This window comes from Triplophysa dalaica, chromosome 5, assembly GCF_015846415.1.
Source record: "Triplophysa dalaica isolate WHDGS20190420 chromosome 5, ASM1584641v1, whole genome shotgun sequence".
NCBI classification, from domain to species: domain Eukaryota; kingdom Metazoa; phylum Chordata; class Actinopteri; order Cypriniformes; family Nemacheilidae; genus Triplophysa; species Triplophysa dalaica.
The window spans coordinates 11407785-11428969 of record NC_079546.1 but is presented as its reverse complement, the minus strand read 5'-3'; the positions used below and the strand labels follow the sequence as shown (position 1 = coordinate 11428969).

Genomic DNA, 21185 nt, shown 5'->3' with positions numbered 1-21185 from the left:
ATGTTTATCAGATTAATGGCAAGCTGACGATACAGCAGCTTTATGATATGTGCAGGCGGTCCGAGTAACACTTTGCAGTTCGCCTTAAAATACAAAAAAAGATTTACCACATCTTTAAAGAGCACACAATCGACATCATGTACAGATATCCATGCCATTCATATTGCTCATTTGTTTACTGTCGCAACAACTAAATTAATAAAGTTGCTTAATATCCGTCGTCAAGTATTTAAATCGTAGTTTATAAGTGCTCTCAGTGTGTAAGTTCATATTCTGCTATAAGTGAATGATTTGAAATACAGCAGAAATGCATTCCTCCCATCTTTCACACAAGGCGTCATAGGGCGCAGGAAACTTGTGGTTAGAAGCTATATTTAATCAATGTTTTCTAACCAAACCAGAAAAGTTGTTGTGGGGTTCAATATCAGAATTTGCTGTTGTGGATAGCATAAATTGTAGTATCTCCGGCGGGCAAAATTAATGCGCAATTCTGAAATGTGTTAAGCTCTTCAAGAGCCACTCAACTTCCTCTTTACCAGTATTGAAAGTCTGCCATCAGCCTGGTGCCCGTAGCCTCTCTCACCTAGGGCTGGATCAACCGCCTGTCACTGCCAAAGCAGAAGACCAATTTTGTGAAGGAGAGCCTTAGGCAAAGCTACATCTGACTTTCTACTTCCCCTGCCATTTCCAGTTCCCCTCTGTTGCCAAGAAGAATAGGGATCTACACCCCTGTGTAGAATACATCCCTGAACGGCATTGCTGTTAAACACAGATTTCCACTTTCACGGTACATGTTGATTTGGAAGTGGTATTCACCAAACTATTCAGAAGTGTACACAACCTTATACCAATTCTATTACATGACAATAAAATAGTTTTAAGGGAGCAAGTCTTTGGCTGTTTTATAGGCTTTGATTATGTTTTTCGTGTGTTTAACAATGGATGTTCATGTTTCTTATTTCAAAAACGCTTCATATTTCACATATTTCAAGTCTATTGTTCACTGCTGTCCCACTTCTAATGAAACTACTTGACTTCTTCCGGTCTATATAAAATCCCTCCTTCTGAAACGCTCTGATTGGTAAAGCTGACCAGGTCTGCTGTAATTGGATTCCGCTCTTCAGGCTGTTGTGATTGGTCGGTGCCCCTTTTTACATGTATTCATAAACTTTGGCTTTTACCAATAAACAGTAACAATGGCGTCAACTTAACTTTATCAGTTAAGAACATGCGGATCGTTTGAAGTGTAACAGAGGTCTATTAGTGCATGAGCAAACGTCACACTTTGATAGAGATCGCAAATTATTTTCCTACTATGGTGAGGCGAATGACAACAGACCGAATGCCGTCAGACTGGTTATATTAATTCACACTAATAACAGAAGCATTAGCTTTGCTTTTTTAAATTAGACCCGAGTTGGATAATAAAACAAGCACATTGACCAGGAGACATTTGCAAGCAGGACTTCAATGGACGTTTCTTAGAAGTGTTTAAGAGGTATGCACACACACACACACACACAATATCAGTGTATTAAACAGAACAGCTTTCACAGCCGATGTTAAAGTCATGGAAGCTGTTATTTGACTGTTGGTTATCTTAGAATGTGTGTAGCTGAATTCTTATTACAATTTGCAAGACTGATGAAAGTGAAAGTAGTTTAGCGCGTAGCTCACTCAATTGTTTACGATCTCTGATAACCAAACACTACTCCAGCGGCTCTTCCACTTCTCTTGTTTGTTGTATTCCTGTGGCTGTTCTCTGTAGTTTGAATTCTGTTGAAGACAATATCTCTCTTGGCACTGAACTTTGAGCTTTATCATTTTGGAGGTATTGTTTATGCTCTAACAGCAACATTACACACTAATGCGGTGGGGATCGCCGGGGAATGTGCTCTTTAAGGTAACTTCAGATTTTTTCATGAGCATCGATAACATTATTAGTAGTGTTATAAATAACTCAAAATGGGCCAGTTTAGTCCAATATTGTGACTATAGTTGTTAAGTCAAAGTCACTTTCTGATATCTTGTGTAGTGAGTTTCAAGATTTTTCTTATAAAACTCACAAGTGCAGCACTTCCTTTCTAAGATGCACTACTTCAGTCAGCCCTAGAAATGAGCTATTGTGTTTAAGCGTGTCATGGGTGCTTGTTCCAGCACTAATTCACATCTCTATAGACACCTTGACTGTTAGTAAATGTGACACGTTTTTGAGGGTGGAGCATAGGTCGATCCCTGTAACCGCATTATTAATGCTAGGTAGCACGTTTTGTTTGCTTGCTTTTTGACAATGACTAGAAAAAATGGTAACATGTAAGGTCACTCACTGTCTAGGACACAAACAGTTTCCTTTACCTTTAGTTTTTGGATGATAGTTAACTGCTAGTTGTATAACTGACAAAGTTAGCTTGCATCATACCCTACGCGTTCAAAAGTTAACGCTACATGGAAAACAAACTTGTTCTCAAGTTTCTGATTTGGAGACTGTATACTGTCGATTGTGGCAGTAAACAACACAACAAGTTGATATTTTAAACTCCTTGTGTAGCCGAATCTGTGCTGGTTTTGGCCGCCTCCAGTTTTACCTTTGTTAAGCCTCCAGCTAATACCATGACGTTGGCGCAAAAAGGGTCTATATAGATCTCTACTTTCAAACCAGGTGTGTTTATCTACTCAGCCATCACACACATTAATATTTCTGTTCATGTGAAAGATGTATTAATAGATTCATAATAATGTGATCTTTATCACATCTAATGCGACATCTCTTGCGACATCTGATGCGACCCAATGCTGTGACATGTTTTTCTTCTTTACTTGTCCTTTTTTTTATTGTTGTAGAGGCATTCCCCTATGTCTGTCTTTGGAGGTTTTGGATTGTAACATTATGAGACAAATCAAACCAGTATTTGAGCGTTAACTATGTTAATATTGTTGCAGCTACACAATTGTGTTTAGCAAATTGACTCTACCCACACAAATACAACATCAGCATAAATCGCAAAGAAAACTGTAATAATCTGTCAATACATATGCTTGTTTTCACAATCTTTTGTTAGTAAATTAACCCCTATTTTGTAATTAACTTGGATCTTAGTGTCTTTGTGTGAATTGTGTTTGAATTTGTTGGAGATTTTGCTGCTCTGCATTCGTCTTAGGTGCTATTGTTGCTTTGAAACTTTTTTGTCTTTTCACTTTTTTTATGTAGTGTTTGCAGTCAGAAAACTGAAAATGGGCAAGGCTGTCATGTACTATGTTGACATTTCTGACTTGAAATATGTACAACACACTGTCTGCACAACCAACACAATTACCAGTCTAGTGTTTACACTTCAAATATGCATAGCTCTGGTAATTATAAGCAGTTGGTTTGTAATTATTATTTGACTATAATAAATATGTTAAAGCTTGATCAGTAAAGCTTTGTGTTTATACTGATGATTCTTCTAAACTGCATTTACTTAACAGTTATTTTTTTAAATAGTGAACTGTTATATTGTACATTATACTGTTTAGCCAACGTGTATTATGTTGCCAAAGTACATCTTATACATAGGATGGGCCGGTGTGCATTTTCTGCAGTGAAAAATCTAAATCCATCCTCAAGCTTGTGTTCTGTTTCCCACAATGCAATCTTGTCACAGACATTGTAGAAAATCAGGACATTTCTTAGTGACTGGTTACATTTATGATTTCCAGTTGGCTTAGTTAAAAGTTTATAAATTTACGGAATAGCCTTTTGCCACAAGTGATAATTTACAAATGTGCGTGCAAAATAAAAAATAAAAATATATAACCGGTTTAATGCAAAAGGCATGAGGCCTAAAGTCGAGGCCTGATTTTTTAAAGTAATATGGAATCCATTATGTTCTAATGTAGCTTCATTTAATAATTCCTTCACATTGCAAATTTACGTCTACAAAGACTACGAATTACAGACTTAAATTTAACCTAATGTCAGTTTGCACAATAAAACTATCCAATTGGCCCGAATTATAGTAGTGAACACAAATGTTTATGTTTATACACGAATGTGTAGTACAATGTCTTGTAATTCGCTTTGGATTAAAGCGTCTGCCAAATACGTACTATAAATGTAATTTTTTATTTGGGAATAAATTGCTGACACACTTTTCACACTTTTATCACAGCTCTCATGTGATCCTGTTGATGTTCATGTTTTTATTCACAATTTTTCTATTCAAACAGTTTTAAATCACATCCAGGTCATCACTTTATGATGTTATTTTAATCTCACATTATTTTTCTTTATTAGTTTTCTCATGAAAGTGTTGGTGGAGTTTAGGCTGAAATACTGATTGTCTCGTTCATTCAGAATGTATTAGATCAAACATCATCCACCTCTCATTAGTCCTTTCACACATACAGTCTTTACTGGTAAATTGCAAGAAAATGGCAGTTAACAGATCCTGTGTGAACAGGACCTTTATGGTAAATCGGTACTTCCAATTTTCCAGTAATAGGAGGAGTAACATTACCGGCAAATTCCAATAAGTGGCCATGTGTGAACGAAGAATGAAGATTACCGTTAAGAGCACGTACAACGCATAACGCTCAGACTGCTTTGGCCCAATCGTAACACTCTAACATTTCTGCAATGAGGTTGTTAAAAACAGTGCCAATTGCTTTCTCATGTATTTGCTAAACTGCCCACGTCACTCGTGCACTCTCTGTTTTTCTGTATGTATGAACATTACTGTTTCTTCTTTTTCTTGCATATCTGCATTTATCCTCATATAGTTCAGGTCAGTTTTAAAGTTCCCTGTTGTACAGCAAAGTTGGGATGGGTAGAGAAAGATTACCAGAGAAAAGGACTGACACGAAGCAAAAGCTGTAATAGTTCCTTCGAGTTTAATAAGGCTTGTGCATTGTCACAGTCATCAGCATTCATGCTGATTCAAGAGACAAAACATAAAAGGTATCGAACTTCGGTCACAGAAAAAGAAGCCGGTGCAGCAGTTCTTTCATCTCACATTAGTTTGCCCCCTTTGTCTTGACATGTCGTCTCGCATGCGCAGATCATAAAGTGACCGTACACTGTCTCCCCCGCACGCGAGCAGCACGGCGCAGTCTGCTATCTTAAGAGCAAGTGTGTGACCCAAACATCAACAACACATTCGTTCACAGCAATATCGCCAGTGTTAAAAATGGTCAAATTAACTTGCACAGTGTATTTATAAGATTTTGATGTGTTCAAATATAAAATTACACATCCACCAATTTCACCAACCAGTGAACTAATAGCTCAGGCTGATGGCAAAGTGCTGCTTTCTGAGTAATCCTGTTTATACCTGCTGAGAATTGCTAAGTGGACGGCATTGTGACTCTGTATAGTGTTATTGTATATGTTTTTTCAATAATATATCATTCTCTCTGGGGAAAATGATCCCCTCTTTTCTCAACACGAGTTCATTTTAAAGTTAAATCATATTACTGTGGTTATTTGCTACATTTTCCCCGCTAGTTAATGGTGAATCACTATTATTTTCTCATCTCATTTCTGAATAAAATGATCAGGCGGCAGCTTCTGAGACTTGCTAAGCCCTTCATATGCATTAACTCGGTCAATAACATGAGCCTATTAGAGGCTGATAAAGCTGATGTTGAGTTTTATTCACTCACAGATTATCAGAAGCGAGACATTCTGAGCTCTAAAAGGCCTCAGTTCTAATGTCACATACAAGTCTAATATTTCTCACAAATGTTGCCCCTTTAAAAATAAATGGTTACACAAAGTTAGACATTAAACATACAGAAATAATGTAGTCCATGTCAGTTGAGCTTCTGAAAGGAATTGAGTCGCATCTAAAGGCCTCCTGTCTTTTGGCTGGTCTTGTATATTGTTCCCATTTATACAGTGAATTTAAATCCACACCTAATTTATCAAGGACAGCTTCAGTAAACACTGATAAATTGGAGATTCAAATTTTCAGATGGAATAGTTACGAATCATATTGTCTTTCATAAGAGAGGAGAGTGATTGACAATTTGAGTCAGTGCCCTATTTTCCCAAGTTTTATTGTTAGTCTCAATGTCATTGGTCAAGATCTCACTGTTTCTTCTTTCCATTGACCTTCCAGTAGGGTTGAGTGATGTCTACCAAATTGGCATCGGGGGATGGCTACAGTAAAACATTGCAATGGACGATTACATTGCACTGCGGCGTTATGAAGTGAGGCGCGTCTGGCACAAGTCATGCTAGTCAGATCTGTTCAGTACGTGTGAGTTTAAATTCCCCTTAGCCTTGTTTAAATTTGTTTACATTTATTTAAGGCTTTGTTTAAATTTGTTTTCTGAGAAAAAGAAATCATGATGCCGGCTCAACATCGTGATGTCTGTCAGCCATCGGCAATGGATGATTGAATCGTCTATTGGCCCAACCCTTCATTCCAATCTTGTAAACATGCTTAATCCGGCAAAAAATACAGAACACAAGATGTCAGAATTACAGGCAGATCAATTTCATGCCATCATCATGGCTCATGGGCTGACAGTGTACAATAGCAATGTAAACAGTTAATGTGCCAAAGTTTGATCCGTGTGTCACTAGTAGAGATTTCCTTGGAGCACAGATACCAGCATAAAAGAACGAGCAGCAGGAGTGTACTACGAGAGAGGACCAGACCTGGACTTTACGTATTCATTCCTTGAAGTTGTTACACACTTAAATAAGACAAGTTCATAGCTAGATAAACAAACTGTAATACCCCAGAAATAACGGTACATTTTAACGTTAGCGTTATATGGATCAGCTCAACACAGACATAAGGTACACATATATTTATTGAAGTTAAGACAAAAATGAATAGTCACACTTACAGATTGTGATTCGGTCGAGCTAACAGGTCCTAATAAAGTTGGTATCCCCCCTCTTTCAAGAATATCTGTTTATAATATCATGCAGTGAACGTGCCAAGATTATTGACGCAGGCTTCTTTGAAATAACGCGTGAACAGTACAACCCTGGGGTTATACTCCTTTGGTATCGCTTAAAAAATGAATCGTAACCATTGTTTTCTCAGAAGTTTTTTCTTTAGTAGTTTAAATAAGACAGACTTAGTTTCACAACTTAGAAAACAGGTGTTTTCTAAAACGAGTGTCAGTCCCACCAAAAAGTAGGTGAGACTATTTCTAGTGACGTAGATACACGGCGGTTAGAGACTCGGACTAGTTCACGTCTCGTTTGTGTAATTCAGAGTCGACTCCCATTTTTACAAGCCAATTACTTAGTTTTTCATTCAACTTCGGACTTACAACTTGGAAGACTGCTTAACAGACGTAGAAACGTAACAGACTGCATAAAAAGTAATTTCATGATCTAATGTTACTTACTTATTAAGTTTTTAAGTCTTGCACCGTGTCTACACCAGACTAGAGGAGAAGTTATAAGCTTCTTTGTCATGTTCAACATGCCGTTCTCGTATCTGGTGACCATGTAGACTCTCAGAGAAGCTGGTTACTCATCAGGAATTGCTGCAAGGCTACTGACCATGGGCAGTTCTGAGTTCTTTGAATTTACAGTGATTGAACCGTGTGAAAAATGGTCCCTTCACAGGCTGCTAGGAAGTTCAGATGTTGTGATGATGGTGGTAATAAGTAGGTCTAAATAAATTATCATTGGATGTAAACACCTTGCTGATCGGACATATGGACCAGATGGGAGGTCTTTACCTGCCCTCATTTTGTAATACAGAAGGCAATATTTAAATCATAAAATCACCTCTACATTACCATCTGTTGTGAAGTGCTCTCTCTCTCTCTCTCTCTCTCTCTCTCTTACACACACACACACTTAGAGACAAAAGATAAAAGAGAAACTCAGGTAATATTTTATATGCAGCCTTTCAATTCCTATATGGGGTAATACTAATTCACACAAAATGTTACATTTAAGAACAATATTAACAAGTACAAAATTCTAAAGCTGATGTCCGCAGCCCCCCGGCGAACAAAACGTGGCAGCACTCCAGTTTAGATAAAAAAGCTTATTAGTACCAAGGCCCAGCCAGGGAATCAGTTCTCAAATGGCACTAATGCTGCATCTGTAAATGCTCGACGGTGCTTGCAAAACTAGGATGAATAAACAAACAAAAAAATAAATAAAAGAAGTGGATGATAGAATTAATATTATGTTAATATTTATTCTAACAGCTAGTTGCAGTTGTAATTTGGTTGTGTTGTGAGGTCAGGTCGTCGCCTCCCTCTTTCAGATCCACCATTTAAAATGGTTACAGACTTTGGAACAATGAGAAAAGTCAACTGAGAGCAGAATACCGTTCTACAAGTGCATCAGTTGTTATAGGAAATGTTCCTTGTACTGGTTGATCTTAATAGAGCAGAATACAATTCTACAAGTACATCAGTTGTTATAGGAAGTGTTCATTGTTGATGTTGGTTGATGTAAATAATGCAGTCTAATAATCCTTTACAGGATTTGTATTATAAAAGTGTTGTGTATACAAGGTTGAAGAGATGCGTCTTTAATCTAGTTTCTAACTGAGTGTGTCTACCTCCCGTACACTATTCAGAAGAATGTTCCAGAGTTTGGGCTCTATGTAGAAAAAAAGAATCTACCACATGCACTCGATTTTGAAACTCTATGTATTACAAACTGTCCAGAGCCCAAAGAACTTAGTAAACGTGGGGGACTGTATAGTAATAGAAGCTCACTCAGATACTGTGGTGCTAAACCGTGTAGGGCAGGCCTAGTCAACTGGCTGCCCGCGGGCCAAATTCGGCCCGCCTATCATCTTTAACTGGACCGCCTTTACATTTCAAATATGTGGATAGAATTTAAGAGTGTTGTGCTTTAAGAAATGTACATCCTGAGATGCCACATCTTTGAACTCCTACTTTCAAACGCTGCTACATCCAATACAAAAGTAATTCCTGCAACTCATAACGATACTGATGTCTTATAAAGTGATTTGATCGGTGTGTCCAGAAAACGTAAGGTTATTTGCAACGTTATAATCGGCAATCCACAACCACAGGCAGTCAGTTTGCACACGCGATAGGTCGCATTCCAAAATTCGACTCGTGCCCTTGAAAGTAACTGCAGGAAGGGTAAACCACGTGAACGGTTGTCTCACAAAGGAAAAAACGTTTTGTTTTGTTAGAACATTCATTATCTATGTATGATTTAAACGGCTAAATTTACGAAAAACATCTGTTCTGCCTCCAGAACTGGATCTGCCCTTCTAAGTGCGTCGGGCACAAGAATGCGATTGAAAATCACCCGAAGATGCGACAATACGATTTTTTTGCACAGATCAACTGATTTGTTTACTTTTGCCCTGAATGTATTAGCGTTTTTGACTTTCGTTGATTTGAGTTTTATTACTTCAACCAAATTTAATCATAAGTATCTTCCTGAAAAAACAATGCCACCCAGATCTTTGACGGACTGGGGGTTAGTAAATTAACAGCAATTACTTTTTGGGTAAACTAATGCATCAAGGAATATAAAATTGAATTAAAAAGACAAATACATTTTAATTAAATATTATAAAAATGTACAAATACCGGATGCAAATCTGTGTGCATGATTTAATATATGATCTAAATGTAACAAAAAAAACTGTATAAAAGTAACAAAATGCAATAATAATTAACAGAAATACAAAAAAACTGGCCGCATCCTATTTATACTTCTGGGATCTTGCCGTCAAAGAAAAGTAGTTGCAGAACCCTTGTGTAGGGCCTTATAGGTAGTCGGTAAGATTTTAAAGTTAATACGTTGCTTAATAGGTAACCAGTGCAATGTTGACAGGACCGGGTTACTTTTTTGTTTTTGTAAGAACTCTAGGCCCTATGTTTTGAACTAGTTGGAGTTTTTGTAATAAACCTACAGGGCAACTAGCTAATATTGCGTTACAGTAACATAGTCTTGATGTCATGCATGCAAGAATGAACTTTTCTGCATTTACGTAATTTATCTACATTCTTAAAAAAAATGCAGTTTTGTAGGTGTTGGCAACATGGTTTTCAAATGACAGATTACTATAGAATAAAATCCACAGATTCCTATCTGAGGATGTGGGTTTTATTGAGCATCCTTAAATAGTTTAGCAGTATTCTTGGTGGTAACTTCTAGTGGTTTTGGTCCAACAATAAAAAGTTGCTTGCTAGTGAACTGCTGTGTTTCGTGAGGCCTTGAGGAAATGTAGAGCTGAGTATCATCAGCATGGCAGTGAAAACTTACTCTGTGTCTCTTAATTATATCTCCTAGAGGTAGCATGTACAGTGCAAAGAGCAGAGGCCCTAAGACTGAGCCCTGTGGCATGCCGTAATGGACTAGTGATTTGCGTGACACGCCGTACTGGACTAGTTATTTGCGTGACACCTCATTGTTTATTAGGCTGATTTGCAGCTATCATGTCATGTGTAACATGTAGTGTGTGTGTGGCCTTGAAATGTGAACACGTCTTTGTAATAATGAATAAATGTTTCATAGGACATACAGTGTTGCTTGTGTCCATGCATCAAACTAATTGTTTCTGGCTATATACTGTATGCATCCATGCATAAGTTTAAAGGGGTAGAAACGTGACAATTAGGTAAAACAGATCCTGCCCCAAAATTACTCCCAATCCCCTTTAAATATTATCATGTCATGTGTTAAATGTAGTGTGTGTGGCCTTGAAATTTGAGCATGTCTGTGTAATTATAAATGAATGCATCATGAGACATACAGTGTTGCTTGTGTCCATGCATTAAACGTGACATTTTGGTAAAACAGATCAAACCCCAAAATTACCCCAACCCCTTTAAATAGTATCCTCCACTAAACTCAATTTATATTTGTATAGCTTGTTTTACAATTTTCTTTGTTACAAAGCAGCTGTACATGATAACTTGACTACAAGCAATACATTTAATATCATACATGCACTGACACACAAACTAATGCACACTAAACACACTCACCGATATTGTGTAAGACACTACTTCCTCAAAGAGCTGTAGTTACATATAATTGTAAAAAATATTTCATTAAAAATATGTTGCTCTGTTGGATTAATGTGTTAAATGGGATTCATAATCAAGCTGCTAAAGCTTTAATGAGCATGAATTATTCATAATGGTTGTGAGAATAAAGGTGTAGTTAAGACTTTTAAGAAACAAAGCCAAACTTGTTAATACCACCTTGTTAATATATTTTATAAATTAATATATGAGCAAGTGACAGAAGCATAAATGTTTTAAGATATTTTAATTTGACCTGAAATTGAGCAAAAATACTTTTCTGAACCGGACCGTTATAAAGATTTTTGCAAAATGTACCTGCTGTGTACATGTTTTCATGTATAATTAATATACAGTGAGGGAAATAATTATTTGATCCCTTGCTAATTTTGTAAGTTGGCCTGCTAACACAGAAATGAAGGGTCTTTCATTTTTATGGTAGGTTTATGTTAACTGATAGAGACAGAATATAAAAAAGCATTTAAGCAGGCATTTCCAACTGATTAAAGCAAATCAAAACAAATCACTGCGCCAATTGGTACATTTATAGCTGCGGATATGAGACCCTTCTATGTAGTAGAAAAACGCAGGTTTTAGAAACATGCTTCATGTAAATGAGCCACGCTACACTCTTCTGTCACATGGCCATTTCAGCAACAATGTAATTCCTGCTATGTACAAAAAAACGAAATCCCAAAAAGAGAATCAATTGGCCGAGGAACAAGCGGTTGCTTGTTAAAAGGATTAAAAGGATATACTACATATACATTTTTTTTTAGTTTTCTGTGAATGTTATTACAACACCATTTTGAACGGGATATTTTGAATATGTTACAAACAAATATTGTTACTTAAAACATCATGGCCCAGTTTCACAAACAAAGCATAAGGCTATAGTCCCGAACTAAAATTGATGTTTAACTGAAAACAACCACCTCTGTGCATCAGTGCCATTGTTTTTTTCTCAAGATGCACACCACTTTTTCAAAGGCAAAAGCAAAAAAAAAAAACGCTATCTATTTTTAACACAAATAAAGATATTTTGAAGAATGCTGGTAACCAAACAACAGCGGTACATATTCACTTCTATTGTACGGACACCTGATGTCAACAGCATTGAGGATTAATATTAATTTGTCATGCAAATTCGAACTGGACTTGAACAATTTTTAAACCTAAACAAATAATGTTTTTTAGTACTGAATATAGCATTAATCTGCTTGTGCTTGCCTGTTGGTTTTCCCTCAGTGTCCCATTAGTGGCACAATCCCTGGTGTTAACAAAAAAAAATCAACAAATGCACATCGAAACAAAAAAACTAGTGCCAGGCACTGTAAAGGAGCTTTGTCTCATGTGTTCAGATTCTCATCATTCTGCTCAAACAGGATGCATTAAAGCCCAGATGTCTTTCATTTTGTAGATGTGAGGTCAGGCCTGGAGTGTCAGTCCAAGCTTTTATTCGTGGTGTTTATGTAGTTCTGCTCATCATTTTTCCGTGGACATTATATGGATCCTTTTTTCTCCACATTGAACTTACTAGAATTGTTGCTCCATGTATCTGTATAACTGAAGTAGACAGACAGACAGCTCTCTGTTCAGAATTCTTAACCAGAAGTCACCCAGGCTGCAATTTCTCTCTCTTTTAATGTGTGTGTGTGACTATGAAGGCATCTGTGAGGGCATTTATTGAAAAATGCCTGGTGAGCCAGAAGGATGGAGGACTTTTTTAACAGAATAGTGGGAGTCATAAATGAGGTTGCAATAGGTTGAAAAGATCACACAGCTGCGTGGAGGTGAACCTGCAGTGATAAAACAGTCTGTCCCAGACTCTGTGGACTGCATTTAAACCCACTTTCAGATCTATAAGGTAATGAAATCGTAGGAAATACGAAATGACTGACCCGTAAATAACTCTGAGGGCAAAGGACAAGTGTGCTATTGCCCCGCAGAAATGCATTTCAGCACATCTGGCCTTATCTTCATCCTCTGGATGGGATTTGGATTTAATAGTCCGTTGTTTTGGTTGTCTGTGAGATCTGAGCAGTGTAAATGGTTAGAAATTTGTTCTGAGCAGAGATGAAATAGCAGATACACCTTAAATCAATTTCTCAATGTACTGCACCACATGAAGAGTTTCAAGATATCCGTTTCTTCATCTTCTTCATCTCCCAGGATGCTCATCTGGCTTGGCTGTGTTTATCACTTTGTTTGGCCACCTCTTTCTCACTTCCTCTGTCTTTCCTCCATGCAAAGTCTGTCAGTCTCTCTCTGATTGATAGATCTCTCTGGAAGGATAGATCAACACCTCACCATACAATTCACCTCCATCGAATCCAAATTACTTTGATGTGCAAGGAACACTGTCTGCATATTTCTCCTTGTATCGCTTGTGGGGAACTCATTTAAATAGATGAACAATGAATTATTTATGACATTCACATTAAACTTATGTTTTAGCTTCAAGGGACTTGCATATTGAAGGCGATCAATCTTTTGGGTTCTTTTTGTTAGCAATTTGGATATCAGGCATCATGAACTGAATACAAATGTGGTTGAAACAACACATTTATGTTTAGCTTCTGGTTCGATTTTGAGGACAATAAATAGTCACTGATAAATACAGTATAAATGAATTACATACACAACCATTACAGTGAATCGTGTTTAATCATAACGTGAGCCAAAACAGTTCATTCAGAGCTCCATAGAGTCCAAATGTCAATTTCAGTAGTGTAAAATTTTAATGGTTCTTGTTTTCATTGTGGCTTTCCATTTTGCTTTCTCTTTTCTTTATATTTACACAGAACCTTTGATAACTTAATTGTAATAGATATCAGATTTCTTCTTTTTTAGACCAGACGGACTGGAAAACGTCAATACAAACATGAATTGTCTTTGGTGTCCCTCGCTGATATAAAAATGGCTATTCATAATGCAACACTAAAATTAAGACTTTCAAAGAACCTCATTTACTCATTTATGTAAAAAAAATCTGAAACTTTATCTGTAATACTGTACATCAAATATTTGAACCAGTTTGATGGTAAAAGTTTGTTTGCTAGGCTCATTTCATGAGGGGGCCAATTCCAGCGTTATGGATGTGACATAAAAACACCCTAGGAATGTATTTGTTACCAATATACTGAACCAACTGTTTATATTTTACTAAACCCTTGTTGATAGAGTCTAAACATCAGAAAAATGTCAGTGTATGAACAAAATATTGTCTTTTAAAAAAGGGGAAAAAACACGCGTTATGGATGTGACTAAAAAGAAAACGGTTTTCGGGGGCGACAAACTTTGTAGGATTTCTGTGAATTAAAATGCACAAACCTGAAGCAATAACAACCAACAAATAGAAAAAAGGATGGCTCTTCGTAGAACATCAAATTGTTATTTCAATTTTCATGTGCCCACTTATGAGGAATATGTACCGTTATGGATGTGACAATGCTGAAAATGTTACGAACCTGACTATGGAAAATCATGCACTAACAATAAAACAAATGCTTTGAACACTTGAAGAGGGACCTCACATGGGTATTTGAAACATCAAATGTTGATATCTGTGCTGTTAGTATTGTAAAATCCTCTGCTAAAAACTTTTGTTTTCAGGGTATGGTTGACGTTTTAACGGAATTCGCCAGAAGTCAAGACACATAAACATTAATGCAACATTTGATTTCAATTTAACTTGAAGTGCTTAATTCTGTTCTGTTTCTGCGTAAAGTAGGCTATTTTTAAAGAGCAACAAATGCATTCTGCAATCAAAATAGTCTGACCACATTCAAATAAAATTCCCAATAACAACAGAAGTCCAATGAACACTATTTAAACTAGTAGTAGTTTATATTTACATGTGCAGTACATGTTTCAACTCTCAAGCCAAAGTGTGTGAAATTTATATGTTAAAATATCTTCGATGATCCACTTTAATATGCAGAAACATTATTGAGACCTTTCAAAATATCATTATTAATATTAACTAGTGGTGGGCATAGATTATTTTTTTAAATCTAGATTAATCTACATTAATCTTGGAATTAATCTAGATTAATCTAGATTAAAATGGCTCATTTGAATTCTGCCGAAGGCATTCAGAATATGTGATTAAATAATATTCAATAAGATGAACTTGTGTTTACTTCCGCTTTAGCTAAGGGATGATTTGCGTTTAGGTGGTACTTGAGACTGGAAGAGCTCCTACAGTACATTTACATTTAGTCATTTAGCAGACGCTTTTATCCAAAGCGACTTACAAAGAGTGAGTGAGCAACAAGCGATATGTCATACAGGAGCCATAATACATTAGATCTCAATACAAAGTTACTGGTTTCAACTAAAGCTAGACCACTACCTGTTGAGAGAGTTTTTTTTTTTAAACCAATTCCGCATTGCACAAGGTGCAAACAACCTTAGTCTTGTCAATGTTTCCATTGGGAAGCTTCTTAAAAATTAATATTCCCTGAAGCAAACCCGGCGGCTTCATAGCTGCATTCATGTTAGCACTTCACGTTTTATGCGGTAATTTCACAGTAACGTTATGTTGTGTTCAGACCAAACGCGAATGGCGTGTCAAGCGCGAGTGATTTATATGTTATTGCAAAGAGCCAATAGACCTACTTGCTGCGCGAATCGCGCGAATGAAGCCCTGGTTATGAGATGATGAGGCGGCTTCTGCTTCCGCGAATGACGCGAATCACGCGAGTTGAAAAATCTCGTTCTCGCCCCGTACAGTGCAGTTAAGCTGGTATACATCCGCGCTAAAATATCAAGGTGAAAGTCATCATAGCTTGCGTAGTATAGACCCAGCTCCCAACCCAACTTTGAGAATAGATTAACGGCGACATTTTTTTTATCGCCCGATAAGAGTCTCACTGCCCACCACTAATATTAACATTAATATCATTGTTCTGTTTGTTTCACTAATCATATCATCCTGATACTATAATATAAGGTTGACCAATTAAATGAATTTTCAGTAAAGTCAAATGAAAAGTAAGTAGTCATAGCCAGCAGACTCAAACCTTCAGATCACAACAGAGCCAATGCTCTTCTCATAGTCACATGACTCTGTCGAAGTTTTCTCAGCTCACACTTTACAGAGTAATTGTTTTGTATAAGACTACTTTCAAAGACTTTCTCAAAGCACTTTGTAATGGATTGGGACATTAAGCAGATTTCGGCATCATATAAAGTGTGTTGTGTGTTATTTGCTTGGCTTTCTTTGTGTCATAAGTTGATTTCTTGGGTCCGAGCAGGACCTTTATACATATAATATATAGAATGCTTGATTCTGATTGGCCAGCCCGCGACATTCGCAGGTTTGTTATTCACAGATTACAAACTCTTAAAACTGAAAACCCACAGTAACCCAGATTTAGCAAATCATTTTGACAATTTTTTTTGAGAAATTAAATATCAATATATTTGAATAACATATATGACATTATATGTACTGATGATTAAACCCAATTGCCTGTTTGGGACATCGTTCCTTACTTTAAAGTTATCCGAAAGTTAATTGCTTTTCTTCATGGAAGTTCAACATTCAGTAAAAATGAGCTAATAAAATATTTCACATCCACATTTCCTGTCCAGTTTTCAAGTAGCCGTGTAATTACCGGGATAATGTACAAGCAGCCAGCTTTTATCGCAAAATAAACCCCTTCAGTGTGATACAAGAGGCTTATTTCTGAAATAACAACTGGCTGCCTATACTGTACATTAGGGTTTTTATTCGGTTACCGTGGAATAAAATGTCAACTGTTAGAGATTTTTTATATTCTGTATATTCCGCGGAATGTAAATAAGTAGGCGTGGTTAACTCTGTGTCTGCAAATTTGCCGTTATGATGAGAAATAAAAATAGTGAATTAATCTACCCATAACAAATGAACAAATAAAAGATCTTTTGACGTTCTTTCAGTCTGTAGTTTCGTGATCCGCATCCGTATTATTGAAATCAGGCTGCTTTGTAAAGCTGTTAATAGTATTAATAAAGTATAACTTTAGGCGAGCAGAGGTGAAACTTGCGCTATGATGCTTGTCGCGTGAGCGCTTTTAACGTGATGCGCTGCTACCTCTCGTTTTGGTAGATGCGTGTGGAGTCACCAGAGACTGGTATGCAAAGACAAGCACGAGAATAAACAAACCTAAAAACAAATTTGCAAAACAGTGACAGTGAGCATTTAATACAGAGTAAATACAGGCACCATGAACACCAGTTTATAATATAGGCCAACATGTATTCTCATTGTGCATATATTCAGACTTCATTTTCATACATGTCATCTATCTTCCTACTGTATACATATTTGTTTATATTTATCTTCTGGCTTTAGCCTATCATAATAAATCTGAATATTAGAACTTAATTTGATATCTTTAGTACATTTTCATCACTTTCCTATAATTTTTACTAAGGGTAGCATTTGCAGTAAAATAACTGTAATAATTAAATGAATGAAATCAATCTAAGAAAAATTAGGTATTAGATATGGAATTATTATAGGAAATTTTTATCGTGAAATATATTGTTACCGTGAAATAAAATTTGGTCATTCCGCCCACCCCTACTGTACATTATCCCATACTTAATGTGTGTGTGTAAAATACTGACAGATTAACCCACAGTCTGTGACATGCCATCATCTAGTGAATATTGATATGTGCTGTGTTCATTAGCTATTCATGAAATCCAATTTCCTACAATAATCTGGCCCAAAAAATATTTTTTCAAACTCACAACCTGTTACTGAAGTGGCCTCAGAACTTATTTCAACCAAGCCAAAGCAATGTAGTTTACTGAAAACAATCCTACAAAAATAACAAATTCAATAAGGAACATCACTAAACTATGAAGATACTGTATCTGTACTGTATTATGTTATGTTCAGACCAAACGCGAATGGCGCGAACTAATATATTGCTCAAATTGTGTAAAGATCGTTTTCGACAACATGCCAGATTGTCCGACCTCCTCGCTCACTTTCTTCTAAGCAAGATCCTTTTTATTTCTGTTTCGATACAAGTAAGATGTATCGTACAGCTCCGTGTATCCACATGCAGCAACGATTATTTTGTCCTCCATTGTTGTTTGGGATTTCTGCCTCCGCTCGCAACATCATAATCAACTGACTGCTAGAGCAAACTCCTGATTGGTTAATGCGGCGCAAATTTTCACCAAAATCCGGATTTTTCGCCATTTGCGCCGCCTAATTCGCGCGATTCGCGCCGCAAGTAGGTCTATCGCGTCTTTGTATTGACTTAACATGTAAATCACTCGCGCTTAACGTGCCATATGCGTTTGGTCTGAACACAACATCAGTTTTTATTTATTTGAGCTGTTGAGTCATAAACTCCTTTCTAGATAAACTGTTCAGCATTTTTTGAATTAAAAGTAATCTTTCCTAAGGTTTGAGGCAGTTTATCAATTTTATAAACATTTTCAAAATGTGAGAAAAATCTATAAACCATTACACAAAATATTTTTCATGCATACAGATAGTATTCAAAAAAGAAATACTTTACCTGTGTGTCGTCCTCTGCTTATTCATTCATAGTAGCTTTTTCAGAGAAATAAAGTTCAACAGTATGCATATTTCCCCTTAGAGATAAAAACACAGTTACATTACGACCAGTTCTCAATAATGGGACTTGAGATCCAGTGTTATGTTTTAGGTCTTGAAAGTAGGATTAACAGCTTCATGCTAAGAAATCAGACATATAAATCTAATTCTGCCTCGATAAAAAGCCTCATTTCCACAAAGCAAAGTTAGATAATTGGATATTGCCAGCTTGTGATGTTCCCACATGTGTAGTTTAGAAAAAAATAAAGTTTAATTACTTTTCTATTCACTCTGATTTTTTAATTAAATGTTCTTTAGGGCTTACAGACCTTGTGTGGAAGACAGATTAAACCCAAATCAAATCAATGGTTATGTAAAAAAGTATATCCCTATATATCTATACCTATATATATATATATATATATATTTGAAGAGTGTTTGCTGGTCTCTAAACACCAGACCAACATCACAACTTTCTTTCAGTCAACTGACACTATTCCAATACAATCCCTGTACTCTCAGGTGTGAAGATGCATTACATGTTCAAATGAAGAAAGTCATACGTGTGTAATGTGTTCTGGTGTTTGGTGTCCCAGGCAATGCAAAGGGAGGGGAAGGACATCAACATCACAGAGGTCATTGACCGTTGGACGCTTCAGATGGGTTACCCTGTGGTCACCATCAGCAAGAATGACAACACTATTCATATATTCATTTTTTATACACAGTTTTTTCTCATGTGGCAAGTAGCCGTGTTATAAGCAGGGTAATGTACAAGCAGCTGGTTGTTATCGTAAAAATAACCCTTTTCAATGTGATACAAAACCCTCCACTTTGCATCGGGTCTTGACCACACTGTTGGGTTGTTGCCTGTACATTATCCCTTGCATATCAGACAAAAATATCATAATGATACAATAATAATGATAACATACAAATCAAATAAATAAGTAATTCAATTATTAAATGATAGCAGCTCTTTGTGTGTTAGCAGTTGGGAAAAAAAACTGGGTCAGCAGTTCTCCTAGAAATTTCCTTTGTTTCCTCGTTTCCTTTGATCAGGTCAAACTGAAAAAAATACAGAATATTAGCTAATCTGCAGACAATAAATTCATCTGGGTGCTTATAGAGTAGCTTAACTTTACTGGAATATCAAAGTACACGTCCTTGAACACTAATTCGTATAAAACAATCTGATGTTATATTTGAAACATTTGGTTGACATTTGGCTCTTAAGTTGCTTGAAGACACAATATCAAAACTGTTATGAGTAGGAGACATCCGTTTCGTGTTTCTTCCATCAGACGAGTTTTCAGCTGACAACCAGACAACCTGTCAGAATGCAGGGAGATCGGGCATCACTGGAAATGTAAATGTTAAGGTATTACAGGCTTAGCAAAAATGTGCTGCTGACAGAAACATTGGCACCAACGAATGGTAAAAGAGAAGGTCAATTTAAATGCACATCACACTCTGTCTGGTTTAAACACACTGGCATGTGACTAGAGTTCATGGAGGACTTGCAGTTGTTGTTCTGTGACATTGCGTCTGCGTCTGTTCAGTGTACTGTCCAGATCTGTATAAGACTCCCAATTCCATATTTTCTCCTTGAATGACAATGTAACAGTGGATCCTTGCTGCGCTGGTAATCCATCCATCAAATCACACAGCTGCTCTTTCTCTGTAGGGAGGATGGATTCTTCTCATTTCCCCTCTGTGTGACTCAAGGAACATACTTCATCGTTCATCGCATTTTTTTTTTTTAAAGTTGACTTTAAAGCAAGGAATCTGGCCAGCCTGTATGTGCTCACTCAATGGACCCAGAGACGAACTGACATTTGACAACTGATTCTGTGAAGTTGTGGGGATTTTGTGTGTCATATTATTCCAAATCAGTGTAAAAACACCCATAAAAATGGTAATATTGTCGGTGTCGGTGGTCTAAATGACATAAAGCTTAAATCCCAGTCTCGTGGTCCTTTCCCGTCTCTATCCCTGTACCCTCTCTCTCAATCCATCATTTCCAGTCTCTCTACACTGTACTATCTGTCAAAAACTACAAAAAGGTAATATTTAGAACTGGGGTACCAGAGACAAACATAGATTTCAGAATTAAATGACTAAAATATGTTGAATTATTACATGTTTTTAATGTAATTTTTACACCTAACTTGTAAAATTGCAGTCTGGTTCCGTAATTTGTCTTATTTTGCCACTTTTCAAATATTATGTGAAAATATGCATTTGAAGATTTTATCAATTTGTTACACATTTGAGACAAAGGACAGAAAGACGAATCTGAGGCAAGTTGATCTTAAATGTTAAAACAAATTAGCATTGTTGAATTCACAAAGTACTGTATATTTTTAGAGTAACATGTCTTCTTTTATTTCTTTAGAGTTTTTCATACTCGTTTGTTCCTTAAAAGTGAAATAAGTAATAGGATAGTAATTGGGCACCTATTATTTGAGCTGGAATTGTTTACTTGTGAAATATGCCTAAACTAACTATTATAGACTCAAAATGAATCTAATATATATTTTGTTTAGTTTAATAATTTTATTTTACTTTAAAGTATAACAACAAAAAATGGAATATCCATCGAAGAAGTGGTTATTTTGAACAC

The 21185-nt window shown here is 36.4% G+C and overlaps 2 protein-coding genes across 7 annotated transcripts in view; both read left to right on the top strand.

Annotated features, from left to right (window-relative positions):
- LOC130420646 (uncharacterized) overlaps positions 1–6204 on the top strand; it is a 46727-nt gene extending 40523 nt beyond the window's left edge. For 5 of the 6 annotated variants that reach the window (XM_056748103.1, XM_056748105.1, XM_056748102.1 and 2 more), the window contains exon 24: positions 6102–6204. The gene's annotated coding sequence lies outside the window, so the exon portion shown is untranslated. Of the gene's footprint in view, positions 1–3208; positions 3303–6101 lie in introns of those variants that run through there. The other variant, XM_056748099.1, reaches the window with a different exon arrangement.
- LOC130420645 (thyrotropin-releasing hormone-degrading ectoenzyme-like) overlaps positions 1–21185 on the top strand; it is a 241625-nt gene that overhangs the window by 105070 nt on the left and 115370 nt on the right. The window lies entirely within an intron of this gene.